This window comes from Hyperolius riggenbachi, chromosome 7, assembly GCF_040937935.1.
Source record: "Hyperolius riggenbachi isolate aHypRig1 chromosome 7, aHypRig1.pri, whole genome shotgun sequence".
Lineage (NCBI taxonomy): Eukaryota > Metazoa > Chordata > Amphibia > Anura > Hyperoliidae > Hyperolius > Hyperolius riggenbachi.
Window position 1 is genome coordinate 141,247,839 of NC_090652.1, and position 15,078 is coordinate 141,262,916.

Genomic DNA, 15,078 nt, shown 5'->3' on the forward strand with positions numbered 1-15,078 from the left:
GACACACACACATTCAGTGTTTTTGGCCCTTATACTTACCATTGCATTCCCATCTGATTATTCCTTCTTACATCTTCTTACACCTTCCTTTCCTCTGCTCCTTCTTCCTAAAATGACACATTTACATGTACAGAGTTTTCAATCTGACTTACGGTACCTTTGATGCATTACTTTTCCTTCTTGTGTCAGCCTTTTTCCACCTCCCAACTTGCACATTCCTTCTGTTGCATTTTGCCTTGTTACTTCCTCTTTTCCTGAAATGACACACATGCATGCAGTCCTTTTCTCCCTCTTATACTTACCATTGTGTTTTTCCTTCTGCCTGTCTGTTTATTCCTTCTTACATCTTCTAAAACCTTTTTTCCTCGTCACTGCTCCTTTTTTTCCTGAAATGACACACATGCATGCAGTATTGTTTCCTGTCATACTTACCATTGCCGTCTTCCTTCTTCTTTATTTTAGCCTTCCTTCTACCCTCCCTTTAAGGCTTCTTAAATCTTCTAACACCTTCCATTCCTCTGCACCTTCTTCCTAAAATGACAAATGTACATGTACAGTGTTTTGATTCTGACTTACCTTTGATATCTTGCTTTCCTTCTTGTTTCGGCTTCTTTCCACCTTCAATTTTGCCCATTCCTTCTTTTGCATTTTGTCTTGTTACTTATTTTTTCCTCCTGCAAAGAGATGCATACATGCAGTCGTTTTCTCTGTTGATACCAGGGGTGTCAAACTCAAATACAAAGTGGGCAAAAACTGAGCTTAAGAACCAAGTCGCAGGCCAACCTCTCAAAGTATAGTGGCCACCTCTCTTTTTTATAAAGTTCCCCGGTGTTCTATAGCCCCCCTCCATCCCCTATACAGTTTCCTGGTGTCTAGTGCCCCCCTTCCTCCCCTATTATTATTATTGATTTATAAAGCGCCAACATATTCCGTGGCGCTGTACAAAGTAAGAAACAAACATGGGGTACATAATAATACAGACAATGGTGTACACCAATATACAAAATACATAATTAGTGACAAAATACAAAGAATGATACAAAATACAAATTATCGAATTGGTAATGACAGTGATAAAATTAACATGATGAATATGTATAATGGTTACCAAGACACAAAGAGGGAGAGAGCCCTGCCCTTGCGAGCTTACAATCTAAAGGGAATGGGGGGGGGGGGGGGAGAAACAGGAGGAGGGGTAGTATGCAGCAAATATATAGAGGCTTTGTGTTTTAGGATACCTAGTAGGAGTGCAATTTGGTCTTAGTACAAAGGGAAGTGGCCTAAGGTAGAGCATATGCTTGTCGGAACAAGTGTGTTTTTAGAGAGCGTTTAAAGGTAACAAAGGTTGGCGAGTGACGGATGTGTTGTGGGAGGGCATTCCAGAGGAGGGGTGTGTTGCGTGCGAAATCTTGTAAACGTGAATATGAGGAGTTGATTCTAGAGGAGGTCAACAGGAGATCATGTGCCAATCTGAGATTGCTCCCCTATTAGGTTTCATGATGTCTAGTGGCCCCCACCCTCATCTATACAGTTCCCTGGTGTTTAGTGTTTCTCTCTCCCACTCGTATACAATTCCCTGATGTTTAGTGGTCCTCCCTTCCCTATACAGTTTCCTGGTCTCTAGTGGCCCCCTTCCCTCCCCTATACAGATTTTTAGTTTTTAGTGGCAACCCCTTCCTCCCCTATACAGTTCCCTGGTGTCTAGTGGCCCCCCTACCTCTCCTATACAGTTCCCTGGTACCTAGTGCTTTCCCCCACTTCCCATATGTCCTCTCTGGTGATCTAAGGCTTATCCTCCAATATAGTTTCTTTGGTGGCCTAAGTGGGCCAAACTTCATGCAAGGTTAGAAAACCACCCGAGGGCCAATTCTAATGGCTCCGAGGGCCAAATTTGCCCAACATGTATGATCGAAAACAATAATTCTGATGACTACAGCTTCCAGAGGTGCACCACAACACAAGGACAGCTCCAGAGTCCGGAGTAATCCTGGTGAAATCACAACATGGCATTGACTCTTCTAAGAGCAGTGCTCAAACTGCAATGGTGCACCTGTGGGACCCCTGGAAGAGGTGATGTCCTCCACCCAGCTCCTCAATCACAGAGGGGTCTTCAGAGGAGATGGCCAGTCGAGGTAGCCTAACAGACCGTCAGCTCTCCGCTGTAGATCATCAGATCAAAGTGGATGGCTCCACATTATTTATAATATTCTGGTAATAATAAGCATGAGGATTATTCCTATCACCACAACTATGGGCTTTAACAAATTAGCATATTTAAGCTGAGGCATACAAAATAGAGGGCAGTGACACTGTCTTGAAATGTCTTCATCATGATTGTAAATCAGTATGCATGGTTTGCAATACGTCCAAACACCTACTGGCCATACTCAGTGATATGGTCAAAATGATGGGAGAATTTTAACTAGGACTAGAAGAACATCGGTTTTATATAATATGGTCTGCCTCATCCCCACATAGCCATGCTATTCCTCACCTGACTAAATGACGCAGTTATCAAACATATTTATCTTGACCATTATTGATACTGTTATAATGCGGTAATTAAAACAAACGCTATTCATCTCCACATTTTTACTGCAACAAGAAGCTCAAACACCTTTATTTGATTTCATTCAAACCAAACACATACATTTATCTATCTAAAATATGGGTGTCAAACTCAAATACAAAGTGGGCCAAAACTGAGCTCTGGGACCAAGTTGTTGGCAAACCTCAAAGTGTAGTGGCACCTCTCTCCCTTATAAAGTTCTCCAGTGTCTTATAGCCCCTCTCCAACCCCTATACAGTTTCCTGGTGTCTAGTGCCCCCTCTCCATCCCCTATTCGGTTTCCTGGTGTCTAGTGGCCCCCACCCTCATCTATACAGTTCCCTGATGTTTAGTGATCCTCCCTGCCCTATACAGTTTCCTGGTGTCTAGTGCCCCCCTCCATCCCCTATTCGGTTTCCTGGTGTCTAGTGGCCCCCACCCTCATCTATACAGTTCCCTGGTGTTTAGTGATCCTCCCTGCCCTATACAGTTTCCTGGTCTCTAGTGGCCCCCTTCACTCCCCTATATAGTTCCCTGGTTTCTATTAGCAACACCTTCCCTCCCAATACAGTTCCCTGGTGTCTAGTAACCCTTCTTATCTCTCCTATACAGTTCCCTGGTACCTAGTGCTTTCCCCCTCCTCATATGGCCTCCCTGGTGATCTAGGGCTTATCCTCCAATATAGCTTATTTGGTGGTCCTAAGTGGGTCAAACTTAATGCAAAGCAAGGAAACCACCTGAGGCCAGTTCTAATGGCTCTAAGGGCCAGATTTGGCCCACGGGCCGGAATTTGACATGTATGGTTTATACTCACTATTGCAGGCTTCCCTCTGCCCGCTGTTTATTCCTTCTTACATCTTCTAAAACCTTCCTTGTCATTTTCTTCCCTTGAAATGACACACACACATTCAGTGTTTTTGGCCCTTATACTTACCATTGCATTCCCATCTGATTATTCCTTCTTACATCTTCTTACACCTTATCCTCCAATATAGTTTCTTTGGTGGCCTAAGTGGGCCAAACTTCATGCAAGGTGAGGAAACCACCCGAGGGCCAATTCTAATGGCTCCGAGGGCCAAATTTGCCCAACATGTATGATCGAAAACAATAATTCTGATGACTACAGCTTCCAGAGGTGCACCACAACACAAGGACAGCTCCGGAGTAATCCTGGTGAAATCACAACATGGCATTGACTCTTCTAAGAGCAGTGCTCAAACTGCAATGGTGCACCTGTGGGACCCCTGGAAGAGGTGATGTCCTCCACCCAGCTCCTCAATCACAGAGGGGTCTTCAGAGGAGGTGGGCAGTCGAGGTAACCTAACAGACCGTCAGCTCTCCGCTGTAGGTCATCAGATCAAAGTGGATGGCTCCACATTATTTATAATATCCTGACAAAAATAAGCATGAGGATTATTCCTATCACCACAACTGTCTTGTTACTTCATTTTTTCCCTGAAATAACACACGCACATGCAGTGTTTTTGTCCCTCTTATACTTACCATTACGTTCCCATCTGTTTATTCCTTCTTATATCTTCTTACACCTTCCTTTCCTCTGCTCCTTCTTTCTAAAATGACACAACGTTTTCAATCTGACTTACCTTTCATGTATTACTTTTCCTTAATGTATCAGCCTTTTTCCACCTCCCAACTTGCACATTCCTTCTGTTGCATTTTGCCTTGTTACTTCCTCTTTTCCTGAAACGACACCGACACGCATGCAGTCTTTTTCTCACTCTTATACTTACCACTGTGTTCTTCCTTCTGCCTGTCTGTTTATTCCTTCTTACATCTTCTAAAACCTTTTTTTCCTCGTCACTGCTCCTTTTTTCCTGAAATTTCAAGCATGCATGCAGTATTTTTTCCTGTCATACTTACCATTGCCATCTTCCTTCTTCTTTATTTGAGCCTTCCTTCTACCCTCCCTTTAAGGCTTCTTAAATCTTCTAACACCTTCCTTTCCTCTGCGCCTTCTTCCTAAAATGACTATTACATGTATAGTGTTTTCATTCTGACTTACCTTTGATATCTTGCTTTCCTTCCTGTTTCGGATTCTTTCCACCATCAATATTGCCCATTCTTTCTTTTGCATTTTGTCTTGTTACTTATTTTTTTCTCCTGAAAAGAGATGCATACATGCAGTCTTTTTCTCTGTTGATACCAGAGGTATCAAACTCAAATACAAAGTGGGCCGAAACTGAGCTCTGGGACCAAGTCGCAGGCCAACCTCTCAAAGTATAGTGGCCACCTCTCTTCCTTATAAAGTTCCCCGGTGTTCTACAGCCCCCCCTCCATCCCCTATACAGTTTCCTGGTGTCTAGTGTCCCCCCCCCCCTATTCGGTTTCCTGATGTCTAGTGGCCCCCACCCTTATCTATACACTTCCCTGGTGTTTAGTGGTTCTACCTCCCTCTCCTATACAATTCCTTGATGTTTAGTGGTCCTCCCTTCTCATTACAGTTTCCTGGTCTCTAGTGGCCCCCTTCTCTCCCCGACACAGTTTTTTGGTTTCTAGTGGCAACCTCTTCCTCCCCTATACAGTTCCCTGGTGTCTAGTGGCCCCCCTACCTCTCCTATACAATTCACTGGTACCTAGTGCTTACCCCCCTTCCCATATGGCCTCTCTGGTGATCTAAGGCTTATCCTCCAATATAGTTTCTTTAAATGGTTAAGTGGGCTAAACTTCATGCAAGGTGAGGAAACCACCTGAGGGCCAATTCTAATGGCTCTGAGGGCCAAATTTGCCCAACATGTATGACCTAAAACAATAATTCTGATGACTACAGCTTCCAGAGGTGCACCACAACACAAGGACAGCTCCGGAGTAATCCTGGTGAAATCACAACATGGCATTGACTCTTCTAAGAGCGGTGCTCAAACTGCAATGGTGCACCTGTGGGACCCCTGGAAGAGGTGATGTCCTCCACCCAGCTCCTCAATCACAGAGGGGTCTTCAGAAGAGGTGGGCAGTCGAGGTAGCCTAACAGACCGTCAGCTCTCCGCTGTAGGTCATCAGATCAAAGTGGATGGCTCCACATTATTTATAATATCCTGACAAAAATAAACATGAGGATTATTCCTATCACCACAACTGTCTTGTTCATTTTTTCCCTGAAATGACACACACACATGCAGTGTTTTTGTCCCTTTTATACTTACCATTGCATTCCCATCTGTTTATTCCTTCTTATATCTTCTTACACCTTCCTTTCCTCTGCTCCTTCTTCCTAAAAAGACACATTTACATGTACAGAGTTTTCAATCTGACTTACCTTTCATGTATTACTTTTCCTTCTTGTGCCAGCCTTTTTCCTTCTCCCTACTTGCACATTCCTTCTGTTGCATTTTGCCTTGTTGCTTCCTCTTTTCCTGAAATGACACACATGCATGCAGTCTTTTTCTCCCCCTATACTTACCATTGTGTTCTTCCTTCTGCCTGTCTGTTTATTCCTTTTTACATCTTTAAAGCCTTTTTTCCTTGTCACTGCTCCTTTTTCCCTGAAATGACACACATGCATGCAGTATTTTTTCCTGTCATACTTACCATAGCTGTCTTCCTTCTTCTTTATCTCAACCTTCCTTCTACCCTCCCGTTTAAGGATTCTTAAATCTTCTAACACCTACCTTTCCTCTGCACCTTCTTCCTAAAAATGACATATTTACATGTACATTTTTTTCATTCTGACTTACCTTTGATGTCTTGCTTTCCTTCTTGTTTCGGCCCCTTTCCACCTTCCATATTGCCTATTCCTTCTTTTGCATTTTGTCTTGTTACTTATTTTTTCTCCTGAAAAGAGATGCATACATGCAGTCCTTTTCTCAATTTATACCAGGTGTGTCAAACTCATATACAAAGTGGGCCAAAATTGAGCTCTGTAAAGTTTCCCGGTGTCTTATAGCCCCACTTCATCCCCTATACAGTTTCCTGGTGTCTAGTGCCCCCCTCCCTCCCCTATTTCGTTTCTTGATGTCTAGTGGCCCCCACCTTCATCTATACAGTTCCCTGGTGTTTAGTGGTTCTCCCTCCTTCTCCTATACAGTTCCCTGATGTTTAGTGGTTCTTCCTGCCCTATACAGTTACCTGGTCTTTAGTGGCCCCCTTCACTCCACTATATAGTTTCCTGGTTTCTAATAGCAACACCTTCCTCCCCTATACAGTTCCTTGATGTGTAGTAGCCCTTCTTACCTCTCCTATACAGTTCCCTGGTACCTAGAGCTTTCCCCCTCCCCATATGGCCTCCCTGGTGATCTAAGCCTTATCCTCCAATATAGCTTCTTTGGTGGTCCTAAGTGGGCCAAAATTCATGCAAGGTGAGGAAACCACCTGAGGGCCAATTCGGCCCACAGGCCTGGAGTTTGACATGTATGATCTAAAACAATAATTCTGATGACTACAGCTTCCAGATGTGCACCACAGCACAAGGACAGCTCTGGAGTAATCCTGGTGAAATCACAACATGGCATTGACTCTTCTAAGAGCAGTACTCAAACTGCAGTGGTGCACCTGTGGGACCCCTGGAAGCGGTGATGTCCTCCACCCAGCTCCTCATTCACAGAGGGGTCTTCAGAGGAGGTGGGCAGTCGAGGTAGCCTGACAGACGATCACCTCTCCGCTGTAGGCCATCAGATCAAAGTGGATGATTCCACATTTTTACTGCAACAGGAAGCTCACACGTCTTGATTTGGTTTCAAACTAAACACATGCATTTATCTAGCTAATTTTAACTTACAAAGTTCTCACAATCTCTCTCTTTTGTACATCTCCCCACTAATTTCCAGAACTACTGCGCCTGCGCAGTAAGCTGCGTACAACGTGGGCTTGATTGATGTTGGCGGTTATCACAGGCGCGGTGAGGACAACCTCGGGGTCGCCCTCTGCACCGTCCTCGGAGACCGGGAAGGTGGCGCAGAGCGTAGCGGTCGGGGTGGGACAGTCGGCTGCAAGGGGCTGGAGAAAGCCCCAGGTGAGTAAAGCTCATTTTTTATTTAGGCTGATAACTCCTTTAAGAGAGGGAACACACTTGTCTGTTTCTGAGTGCGTTTTCTGCACAGGAAAACTAAGAATCAATGTTAATCAATAGGCTAGTTCACACTTGAATGCATTTTCACATGCAGAAAAATAAATGAGAGCAGTGTAGCACTACGTGCATTTTCTTCCATTAATTACATTAGCCTTTGGGAAAAAGCGCACGTGTTTACCCACATACAGACATACACATGGTGTGCAGAAAATACAAAGAATACATATCTCACCACAGTGCATCAATAAAGGATGCCAGTTTGTAATACATACATATGAAGGACCACTGACTGTGCAACCGCTGCAAGACTGAATCTAGAATACATATACAAAACAGTCTATGCACAGCTTCTAAATGATCCAGTAGAAAACTATTGATTGAACATCATAATTTACCCTGACACATACATATGAGAAGCACATATAGCAAAACATCTAAAAATGTTTCTTCGCAGAAACTGACAAATTTAAAATCTGAAGGGCCATCAAAATTCTGCTAACCGATGGCTATACTTGCTTGCGGGGATGGCAGTCATGCTGACTCAATTCGCCCTCGTAGTCAAGCACCCGCATATCAGTCAAACATGCAATCACTCATACCATACCAGGCACCCAGCAGCTGCCTTCCTCTAATAGGGAAAATTTCATGAAGTGATAAATGTATGCATGCATATGGAAGCCAGCAAAGCAGATGCAAGATCTCTTACTCTCACTAGTCCGAGTTGAAGCATAAGTAGTGGCAGATGCAAGGAGCATTTTGGCAAAGCACATCAAGCAGGGTGTAGACTGAGACTTCTATAGTCATAATATACTTGCATATCTTCATCCTTACAAGGAATCCGCTTGTAAGCCGTGGATGTTTCAGCATCGGTTATACCGTTTAGCTGGGAAGCTCTTTTCAGCTTCTCACCACCATACTGGCTAAGGCATTGTCCATTTCTGGCATAAGCGTCAGATTAAACTGCAGTGGACCGCCGGCAGTGCTCCAGTTCTCTCTCGCTGAGTGGGGTATGGGAGTGCTGGTGGCCTAGCGGATCACGTGCACACTCACACGGAACTTCGATGGCCCCTCCCACCTATGCGGTTTGCATCATCTGACGCTTCCTCAGAGCGTGGCCAGGGATGCATACATCACCCTATATAGAGTCCACATAACGCCGCCCCTTCCTCACTAGTTAATGCCAGCATGTCTCAGTAGTCTGGGTCCTTTGCAATGCGGCAATATGCCCTCCAGCAACAAATTGAAACATGCAAATGTCCCAGCATTCCAGAACGCAGGATTCAGAGTTTATGCTGCCATCTAGAATCCTTTTTAAATATAGTCATTTACTTTAACTGAATATTTGCCTACTCACCGCTACACATTAAGGCTACTTTCACACCAAGACGTTGTGTTTTAGGGGACTCTACATTCTGTATGTTCCTGTTTCTTCCAGACAGACATCCACTGTGAACCGAATCTTTCATTGTGATGATCCGGATGATTCGACTCACAAAAAAGATCCGGATCAAATGAACGATTCGTTCATGATCTGGACAACACTACGAGTCCCACCACGAGTCACCACAGTGCAGTGAATATTAATTAGCCATGTGGCTAGTCACTGAGCACGTGCAAACAATCTAACGCAGTTCTATAGGGGTATAACGTACAGCATGCTGCACTTTCATTTAACGTGCAGCGTTAAACCCTAACGCAACGTGTGCACTGTGAACAGCACATTGATTTTACAGTGCTGTGAGTTAGGCTGCGTTACTAGCTGCTGTAATGTGGGATTTTAACGTCCCACTGTGAAACCAGCCTTAGACAGGTATTTTACTCAGTAACCTGTGGCAGTTAAATTGAGATTTACTATATAACTCAGGGATTGTACACATAATTAACACTTTATATATACCTGAACATTCATACCGGCTTGCACACATACATTGGCAATGATTTGATCACTGACATAATAGTCCTATTTTTTATAAGTAATCTGTCTGAGAAATGGGGTTAGGTCCAGTTCAGAATTGAACCCTGAAGGTTCCAATGTATTTAACCTATAGATCCACAAAGTTTCTTTAGAAAGAAGTACATCATCAAAATCTCCCCTCCTCTCAGACAGATTTAACTTATATATTGCCTTTACTTTTGTATCCTTTAAGGAAGCTGAATGGCACTGTCTATAATGGTCATATAGGGGGACCGATGCCCCTATATGTCTTACCCTCCTCAATTTCTCTAAAATGTTCCAGTATTCTGGAATTTAAATCTCTTTTTGTTTTGCCCACATATAACATCTTACACGGGCATTTGATAACACAAACTACACGTTCAGTATTACAATTCATAAATCATTTTATCTTATAGGTATGTAAGCCTTTGCTATCCATAAATGTCTTTATCTTGTCAACATAAGGGCACATTTTACAGGTACTGCATCTATGCATGCCTTTACCTGCATGACTATGCAACCAGCTACTGCCACTCTGAGAGGGCCTATATTCACTTCTTACAAGTTTGTCACAGAGGTTAGGGGCTCTTTTTGCAGTAAGTAAGGGCCGAGGTCCAACTATCTCCAAAATCTCCGGATTAGATCTAAGTATCCCCCAATATCTTTCTAGAAGATTGCCCAGGTCCCCCCAGTGTGATCCAAATGAAGTGATTATCCTCATATATTGTTTTTGTTGTTTGATGCATGGTTTTGTTGACAGTAAGTCCCGCCTTGAATTTCCCCATGCCCTTTTAACCACTGATTTCAGCAATCTATGTGAATAGCCTCTATCCCTAAACCTCGCATACATCTCTCTAGTCTCTAATCTGAACTGATCGTCAGATGAACAGTTCCTGCATAATCGCAGGAACTGAGTGTATGGAATTGACCTAAGCAGAGCAGGGGGGTGGTGGCTGGAGGCATACAGGATACTATTGTCTGCTGTTGGTTTAAGATACGTTGAGGTGACGATATTGCCGTCCCTTAATGTCAATTTGAGATTAAGGAATGATATCTCATTAGCATTTGCTGTGTACGCAAGGCGTATATATTACGTTGATTTTCATTAAGTTCATTGATGAAGGCCTTTAGTTCTTTTTCCGTGCCCGTCCAGACCACCAACGCATATATAATATAGTCATAATATACTTGCGTATCTTCATCCTTACAAGGATTCCTCTTGTAAGCCGGAGATGTTTCAGCATCGGTTATACCGTTTAGCTGGGGAGCTCTTTTCAGCTTCTCACCACCATACCGGATAAGGCATTGTTCATTTCTGGCATAAGCGTCAGATTAAACCGCAGTGGACCGCCGGCAGTGCTCCAGCTCTCTCTCGCTGAGCGGGGTATGGGAGTGCGGATGGCCTGGTAAAGATGAAGATTTGCAAGTATATCATGACTATATAAATCTCAGTCTACACCCTGCTTGATGTGCTTTGCCAAAATGCTCCTTGCATCTGCCACTACTTATGCTTCAACTCAGACTAGTGAGATAAGAGATCTTGCATCTGCTTTGCTGGCTTCCATATGCATGCATAAGTTTATCATTTCATGAACTTTTCCCTATTAGAGGAAGGCAGCTGCTGGGTGCCTGGCATGGTATGAGTGATTGCATGTTTGACTGATATGCGGGTGCTTGACTGCGAGTGCGAATTGAGTCAGCATGAATTTTGCTATATGTGGTTCATATGTTTTGCTATATGTGGTTCTCATATGTATGTGTCACGGTAAATTATGATGTTCAATAGTTTTCTACTGGATCATTTAGAAGCTGTGCATAGACCATTATATATATGTGCAGAAAATACATCCTAATAAACATGCACAGAAAAATGACAGACAAGTGTACTCCCAGCCTAAGGCTTCTTTTCCATAGATGCCAGCCACAAGCACCATTCGGCTGTAATTGCATGCCGAGTGGAAGCAATCAGTAACACCGGGCATCACGTTTGACACATGGTGGTGTTGAACCGTCTCATCTTGTGTCTGTGCATGGCAAGCATCATGAACAGATGCAACTACATAGGGGCGGCCTATTCACCAACTGCCGAGCGCTAACAAGCACCCAGCCAGTAGATGGGAGCAGCTGACAGGTGGTGAATTCAGTGCCTTCAGCTGCATGTGGAAAAGAGGCCTTAAAGGGACTCCGAGCAGTGCAGAAACTATGGAAAGATGCATATCATTTTAAAGCTCTCTTTCTCTTCTTTCCAATGATATATAAACCACCAACCTACGCCTTTTAGTTTTCGCTATTTTCGCGATTGAAATTGCCACGGCCGCGACTTCGATCGCGAAAATAGAGAAAACTTAATGGCGTAGAGTGACAATTTAGGTGTCGCCAGAAAGAGAGCTTTAAAATGATATCAATCTTTCCATAGTTACATTGTATTACACAGGGCGACTTTTTCTGCGGAATGGAGCTGCTGACTTTGAGAAAAAGTCGCCCAGTGTAATACAATATAACTATGGAAAGATGGATATCATTTTAAAGCTCTCTTTACCCTCTTTCTGGCGACACCTAAATTGTCACCCTATGCCTTTTAGTTTTCTCTATTTTCGTGATCGCAGCCGCGGCAATTTCGATCGCGAAAATAGCGAAAACTAAAAGGCGTAGGGCAGTGGTTTATATATCATTGGAAAGAGGAGAAAGAGAGCTTTAAAATGATATGCATCTTTCCATAGTTTCTGCCCTGCTCGGAGTCCCTTTAATGTCTGCTGAAAGGTAAGAAAATGACTGCCAACCACAGGGTGGGGTTACTTGTTTAGATCATTTTCGAGATATCATTCTGTCTATACTGCCAAATGGACCGCAAACATAGGGAGTCTACGATAATTCCAGATTGACAAATGTGTCGCAGTGATCTATTGCTAATGAAACAGAAGTCATAAAAACTGACCAGTTTCATGGATCAGTTTTTACCAGCATCAGTTTTTCATCCCTGCAGTGTAAACCGGCTCTTAAAGGTGCCCAGGTAAGAAGATGCCAACTAATGGCAAATTCATACTATTTACTCTTCTAAGCCAACTTTCTTTTGGATAACCTTCCATGTGCAGCCCCACTTTTGTATAAAACACCCTTAACATGTGCAGCAGCCCACCTCCCATTCCACATGCAGCCTCCAAGTCCACGTTGACAATCATGTACAGCTACCCCTATTTCTTCTCATTTTTAACCATTTTCTTTGCATTAGCATGTATAAAACACATATGCATATAAGGAACCTGCGTGCTTTTTACTTTTTAAGCAAGGTGTTAAAAAAAAAAAAAGTATTAAAGGCTCACCTGTCAGCTGGCACGACTCCTGGACTCCTCCAGTGACCTCACCGTGAGCTCCTGTCCCACGCGACACTGCTGCATATTTTTACTGCCTATACCTCAGAACCAGGCACACATCCCCATATGCATTCACGCTAGAGACAGCGTCCTGCGCAGGTGCAGTGCAAGGATTTCTCTTACTGTACCTGCGCAGGACGCTCTCGCTAACGTGAATGCATACGAGGATAGTGGACCACTGACTGATCAGTCGCCAGAATCGAAACTAAGCAGCGGCGGGGGATTGAGGGATTGTTGCGGACCGGCACAGGCACAGGACGGCTGCAGAGAGCTGGGAGAAGGCCAAGGTAAGTAAAACGCTTTTTATTTACAACGGTTTAGGTACCCTTTAAGTGCTCACTATGGAGGTGGGGGTTTTGCTGCCACCTGGGAGGAGAGGTTATCATTACTTCCAGTCAGGGAGTGGAGATAATATTTTTGCCAACTAAGGGAGGAATTAACTCCCAGCTACAGGATGAAAATATCACCATCAGACAGGGGCAAGGATGGCATTTTTGCCAAAATTCAGGTGGCAAGGATGGCATTTCTGCAAAAACATTATTGCTGACCAGTGGTCCATCCATAATTACTGCCAGATACTGGTCAACATCCAGCAGACTATACAATTCTACCAACCAGAGGGTGGATTTAATTACTTAGTGCCTGGCAGGGTCAGGGGTTAAAGAGAACCCTAGGCGAGGTTCTAACAATGAAATCCCAATACAGAGGTTGGGTCTGCTTATACAGCCCAGCCTCTGTTGCTATTTAGATTCCCCCTAACTTCCTGCTGCGCTCAGCGAGACCCCATAATTCACAGCCGCGCTGTGCGGCTGTTTACTTTTGTAATGTCAGTCTCTGCTCTCCCCCGCCTCCTGCAGAGCTCCGGTCCCTGCCCGCGTCCCTTCCCTCCAATCAGCGTGGAAGGGAAGTCGGCGGGGACCGGAGCGATGCAGGAGGTGGGGGAGAGCGGAGACTGGCATTACAAAGGTAAACTCAGCCGCTGCTGACACGCTCAGTGTCGGCAGCGCGGCTGTGAATTACACGGTCTCGCTGAGCGCAGGGGGAAGTTAGGAGGAATCTAAATAGCAACAGAGGCTGGGATCTATAAGCAGACCAAGCCTCTGTATGGGGATTTCATAGTTAGAACCTTGCCTCGGGTTCTCTTTAAGACTACTGCCCATACCTCAGAAATGGTCAAAAAGAGAAGCAGGGCCGGGCCGAGGCGAGAGAGGCTCCAGTCTCAAGGCGCAGTGTAGGAGGGGACACACACTCAGCTATTATTCCCCTATTACGTTTGAAGCAGAGAGAAATAAGAAAAGGGGATACATGGCAGTGACTGCAAGCCAGATAACTAGAGATTAAGGTGTTGGGGAGTTAGGGGCCCTGGGGTGCCTCATACTCTAATAGCAATCAGTGTGTGATGGCCGGGGTGGGAGCCTGGGAGGGATGGAGGGGCGCACTTAGGTGTCTCGGGTTTGGGTGCTGGAGGAGGCTAATTGTCAGTCAATGTATTGACTAATATTACTGCTAGGGATGGTCAATGAGATACAAATAATTCCAAGTTGATGCAAACATTTATGCACCATCAGCATTTGATCCGTTTTTCAAGCTGTATACATTTGCATAAAAAGTAGCCCCAAAAAATGAACTCTAAATTATTTGCGTGTAACCACCTCTAGCTACTACCACCCTAGTTAGGAGGGGAGAATACCTTACTGATGGTCAGAGTCATCACTGCCAGGCAGGAGAGGAGATGAATGAGGAAAAGAATGATCATCATAGCTGTCTCGGCACTCCGGATAATACTTCGGTGCCCACCAGGGGGCGCACACAGACACCTGGCGGCAGATTACAAGTTGTGGAGCAGTCAAAATGGCGCTGGTTTCAGGTGTTCAGTCACTCGGAACGCGCTTGGCCACCCCCACAATCCCCGCCCCCGTGCGATAACACGCCCACCAGACCTGTCCTCGCGCTTCCCTCTCTCCTGAATGGAGAAGCGCGGTGAGGCTGGGAAGGGAAGAGCAATGCTGAGCAGCTCAGGGGAGGAGTATGGAGGGCGGCCTTGTCAGGCACGGGCTGGCTAGGTGGGGGAGCTTTTCCCCTCTGTTATGATGAGTGCTGGTGCAGTGCCTTGCTGCATGCACGGGGACACTGCACGTGTGCTGTGCACAGCTGCCGGTGGCCGCTCAATTGTAAGCCCCGCCCCCTCCTAGCTGTCACT